Below are 6,000 nucleotides of genomic sequence, written 5' to 3'. Positions count from 1 at the left end.
AAGTGGAAACATTATAAAGGACCCCAGAGTTGTCTGGCGCATGGCAACTTGCTGTAAGCATCAAAGGTTGGATGGTTTTCATCATACATCAGTCCAATTAATTTTGTACCAGAAATAGCAAATAAAGTAATAGTAAGGCTGGTGAGGCTTCGACAATCTTGATGAATGATGTGCCAATTGTCTATTGCCTTTACTAATGAAATTAGTGAATGTGAATGGTCTGTTCAGTGCTGAAGTGAAACTTTGAACCTCTGAGTAGTTGAAGCTTCCAAGGACAGTAATTTGCATCTATACTGTGTCTTTAAGGCAGGTGACCAGCAACTTCTCAAGGAATGAAAAAGAAATACTAGTCAAACTAGGGGACACCCACATCCTAAGAACAAGTTTTAAAATCTCTTGACCAACACTGAATAACTATTTCCAAACGTTAACTCCAGTATGACAGATCTTCATGTAAAAGGTTGCTGGATTTTGACAACATAATTGTTACTGTGACATTATTTCTGTGTCTGCAGTCACCACACAGTCAGAAACGGAAAATAAAATAATGTCCACTGAAATTTATGAGGGACATTGACAGAATATCTATGAAAAGACATGAAAAGTTTAAAATGACCATCAGTATTTTATGAAAGCGGCATGATGGCACAGTGGTTAGCACTGCTGCCTTGCAACACCAAGGTCCCAGGTTCGATTTCAGCCTTGGGTGGCTGTCTGTGTGGAGCGTGCATGTTTTCCTTGTGTCTGTGTGGGTTTCCTCCCATAATCCAAAGGTGTGCATGTTAATTGGCCATGTTAAATTTTCCATAGTGACATTAGTCAGAGAGAAATGGATCTGGGTCGGTGTGGACTTGTTGGGCCGAAGGGCCTGTTTCCACACTGTAGGAAGTCTAAAAAAAGCGTGTGTTGCCCTCATAGCTCATTTATGGTAGAAGACAAGGAAAAGTAATTGATAATTTACATCATTCTGTGGCTAAATGTGCTACTTGTGGATTTCAGTTTTATTCTACCTATTGTTATCATGATGCTAAAGTTAGAGGGCCTTAAGCAAACCGATGAAGTGTATTTCACGCATAGGTCATATGGTATCAAGTTTAGTGACCACATTTCTGATTTTCCCTCACTAGCACATCAGGGATACTGGAGTCATGCAAATGTAACTTTCTGATTAGGTCTTGCATGCAGTCAGACAAGAAATTAAATGGCACTACCAGGCCTTAAAAATGTCAAGTCAAGCAGTGTTGGAGGTAAGGAGGAGCTTTTGGATTTGGAATCTGTGGTCAGTCTTCAAAGCATGCCAGCTAGAAAATGTCCTCCTTCTATGAAAATGATCTATGGATTTATTTTCATAGAACATAGAACATTACAGCCCAGTACAGGCCCTTCAGCCCTCGATGTTGCACCAACCTGTGGAAGCCCATCTAACCACACAATTCCATTTCCACTCATATGTTTATCCAATGACCATTTTAATGCCTTTAAAGTTGATGAGTCTACTACTGTTGCAGGCAGGGTGTTCCATGCCCCTATTACTTTCTGAGTGAAAAAACTACCTCTGAGAACTGTCCTATATCTATCAACCCTCAATTTAAAACTAGGTCCCCTCGTACGCGCCATCACCATCCAAGGAAAAAGGCTCTCACTCTCCACCCTAATTCACCAATCATCTTGAGTGTCTCTATTAAGTCATCTCTCAACCTTTTTCACTCTAACAAAAACAGCCTGAAATCCCTTAGCTTTTCCTCATGCTTCCCTCCATACTATCCCTAATCAACTTATTCCTTTCTAGATGGTTATAAATCCTACCTCTTATAACCTTTTTCCAAAACTTTACCCACAACCGAAGTAAGGCTTACTTGTCTATAATTACTAGGGTTGAGTCTCCTCCCCTTCTTGAACAAGGGAACAACATTTCCTGTCGTCCAGTCTTCTGCCACTATTCCTGTAGAGAATGATGACATAAAGATCAAAGCCAAAGGCTCTGCAACCTCCTCCCTGGCTTCCCAGAGAATCCCAGGATAATTCCATCCAGTCCAGGGGCCTTATCTATTTTTACATTTTCCAGAATTGCTAATACGCCCAGCTTGTGAACCTCAATCCCATCTAGTCTAGTAGCCAATATTCTCCTCAACAACATTGTCTTCTTCTAGTGTGAATACTGATGAACAATATTCATTTAGTGCTTCTCCTATCTCCTTGGACTCCATGTGCAACTACCCACTGTCCTTGATTGGCTTACTCTTGTCATTCTTTTATTCCTGATATACCTATAGAAAGCTTTAGAGTTTTCCTTGATCCTATCTGCCAAGGACTTCTTATGTCCCCTCCTGGTTCTTAGCTCTCTCTTTAGGTTCTTCCTGGATAACTTGTAACACTCAAACGCCCTAACTGAGCCTCACATGTCAACCTAATATGAGCCTTCTTATTTCTCTTGACAGGAGATTCAACTTCTTTAATAAACCACATCACCCTTGCTCGACCACTTCCTCCCTGCCTGACAGGTACATACTTATCAAGGACATGCAGTAGATGGTCCTTGAATAAGCTCCACAGTTCAACTATGCCCATTCCCTGTAGTTTCCCTCCCCATCCTATGCATCCTAAATCTTGCCTAATCGCATCATAATTGCCTTTTCCCCAGCTATAACTTTTGCCCTGTGGTATATACCTATCCCTTTCCGTGGCTATAAGTAAATGTAACCAATGTGTGGTCACTAGCACCAAAGAGCTCATCTACCTTGAAATCTAACACCTGGCCTGGTTCAATCCAATGTAGCCTCACCCCTTGTTGGCCCGTCTACATACTGTATCAGGAAACCATTGGACAAAAACTGACCCATTTAAAGTACTCAAACTATAGTATTTCCAGTCATTATTTGGAAAGTTAAAGACCCCATAACAACTACCCTGCTATTCTTACTCCTATCCAGAATCATCTTTGCTATTATTTCCTCTATATCTCTGGAACTATTTGGAGGCCTATAGAAAACTCCCAACAGGATGAGCTCTGCTTTCTTGTTTCTAACCTCAGCTCATACTACCTCAGCAGATGAGTCTTCAAACTTCCTTTCTGCTACTGTAATACTGTTCTTGACTAACAATGCCACACCTCCCCACCCTAACCTTTACCAAATGTGGGGGGCGGCACGGTGGCACAGTGGTTAGCACTGCTGCCTCACAGCGCCAGAGACCCGGGTTCAATTCCCGCCTCAGGCGACTCTCTGTGTGGAGTTTGCACATTCTCCCCGTGTCTGCGTGGGTTTCCTCCGGGTGCTCCGGTTTCCTCCCACACTCTAAAGATGTGCAGGTCAGGTGAATTGGCCATGCTAAATTGCCCGTAGTATTAGGTAAGGGGTAGATGTAGGGGTATGGGTGGGTTGCGCTTCGGCGGGGTGGTGTGGACTTGTTGGGCCGAAGGGCCTGTTTCCACACTGTTTCCATCTAATCTTCTCTGCTCTTACTGAAGCATCTAAGTCCTGGAACCTGCAACAATCATTCCTATCCCTGTTCTATCCATGTCTCTGAACTGGTGACAACATCGAAGTTCCAGGTATCAACCCATGCTGCCAATTCAGCCACCTTGTTCCGGATACTCCTGGCATTGAAGTAGACACACTTCAAGCCATCTTCCTGCTTGCCAGTGCACTCTTGTATCTTGAAACCTTGTTTCTGACCTCCCTACTCTCAACCTCCTGGACACTGGAACTACATCTTTGATTCCTGCTGAATTAGTTTAAACCCTCCCAAAGAGCATTAGCAAATTCCACACCCCCACCCCACAAGACATTGGTACCCCTCTGGTTCAGGTGTAGACCATCCTATTTTAAGAGGACCCACCTAACCTAGAATGAGCTCCAATTATCCAGGAATTGAAAACCCTCCCTCCTGCACTATCCCTGTAGCCACATGTTCAACACCTCTCTGTCCCTACTCCTTGTCTCACTAGCATGTGGCACGGGTAACAAACCAGAACTAACAACTCTGTTTGTTCTAGCTCTAAGCTTCCACCCTAGCTCCCTGAATTTCTGCCTTAAATCCCCATCCCTTTTCCTACCTATGTCGTTAATGCCTATGTGGACCACGACTTGGGGCTGCTCCCCCTCCCCAAAGAATCCTGAAAACATGATCCGAGACATCACAAATCCTGGCAGCTGAGAGGCAACACACCAACCATGAGTCTCTCTCTTTCCCACAGAACCTCCTATCTGTCCCCTTAACTATTGAGTCCCCAATCACTAAGGCTCTGCTCATCTACCTCCTTCCCTTCGGAGGAACAGAGACAGATTCTGTGCCAGAGACCTGTACCCCATGGCTTACTCCCAGTATCCAAAATGGTATACTTGTTTTCAAGGGGAATGGACACAGGGGATCCCAGCACTGTCTGCTGGTTCCCTTTCTGTCCCCTGACTGTAACCCGGCCTTTTTCTTGTACCTGAGGTGTGACTACCTCCCTGTAACTCCTCTTTATAACCCCTCAGCCTCCTGAATGATCCGAGGTTCACCCAGCTCCATCTCCAATTCCCTAACACGGTTTTCAAGGAGCTGGAGTTGGGTGGACTTTCTGCAGATGATGTCAGCAGGGACACTAGTGGTGACCCTTACCTCCCACATTCTGCAGGAGGAACATTCAACTGCCCTAACCTCCATTTCCACAATTGTAAATTCTCAAAGATACTATTGAAAAATAAATTTAAAAAAAAACTAGTTACCTTACCAATCCGGCGCACAAAACTTTTTTTTATTTTGGTTAGAGGAGGAGAATGGTTGGGAGACACTACTAAGTAGCATGTCATGTAACACAATCACCTAAATATATTTCCTCACCTACACAGCATTCCTGTGTCTGCTATTGGTCAGCGTGCATTCTGCCTATTCATGAGGTAAGTTTTTTACATCAGTAATTCACCTTCCCAGCAGCCTCCCAGTCATCACCTCCACTCTTCCCGCAGCTGAACATAAAATGGAGGGCCCCAAAGCTCAAGGTAAATACTTAAATCAGTGACTCACCTTCCCAGCAGCCTTCTGGTTATCGCTCCTGCTCTACTTGCTGCTGAACACAAAAAAATCCATAGATTTTCTCCTTCAACAACATAAATCTGGAGAAACCTCTACAAGAAATTGAAAAGGTGAGGCCCTCTTGAGATAGGTCAATAGACACAGGACAAGATTTGACATGAGGCTGGCCAGGCTGTCAACAAAGAAATTGGTATTCAAAGGACATGGTTTCAATTAAATTCTGTATATAGTCCAAAAATCCTGATCAAAAGTAAATAAGTCAGAATCAGTTTATGACCAGCTTAATTGTCACTAAGCATTGCCTTGCGCTTAAACCAAGCACCTCTATGAAGACGATGGGCTGTTTGAAAGCTTTCAGATCACCCTTCTCCATTAATCAGATTTCATTGTCATGGCACAGAATGACCACGATTGATCAGTAATGGTATGGGTCATGACGTATGGTGTCAATGTCATGAGTTTGATTATAGAGCCTTCAAAAACAAGTTTTCAAGTTGGTAGTTATGCAGTATATGTCTTCAATTTCCTGTGTCATATCAACCATCTAAAGTTGCAAAATTATGGACATGACTGAGCATGTTTGGGACTAACTACAGGACATTTTTGCCCTGCGTCCATATACTTGTTACCATATTTGCAATTCATCATATGAGCACATATAGCAGTATATCAAGTCAATGTAACACATTGAGGCAAATCTGCTAGTCTGAGCTGCATTATAGAAGATTTGGAATCTCAAAGCGTGTGATTAGAATCTCTATGCATGATCCCACTGTTATCAGAATGAACAGACTGCAGGACATCTTCGTATTAAGCATAGTGTCAACTGAAAGCCATTTGACAAATACTCTTGACCTTTGCTGCTCCTTTACACATGGTTTATTTCCTAAAGATGGGTGAGAAATTACTCCGGCTTAATTATTAAATGTGAAATTGAAACCTTCTTGGACTTTATACATGATAGTTATATTTAACGCATTTACA

The sequence above is a fragment of the Chiloscyllium punctatum genome, chromosome 15 (assembly GCF_047496795.1).
Source record: "Chiloscyllium punctatum isolate Juve2018m chromosome 15, sChiPun1.3, whole genome shotgun sequence".
In the NCBI taxonomy this organism is placed as follows: domain Eukaryota; kingdom Metazoa; phylum Chordata; class Chondrichthyes; order Orectolobiformes; family Hemiscylliidae; genus Chiloscyllium; species Chiloscyllium punctatum.
This window is presented reverse-complemented; position numbering follows the sequence as displayed.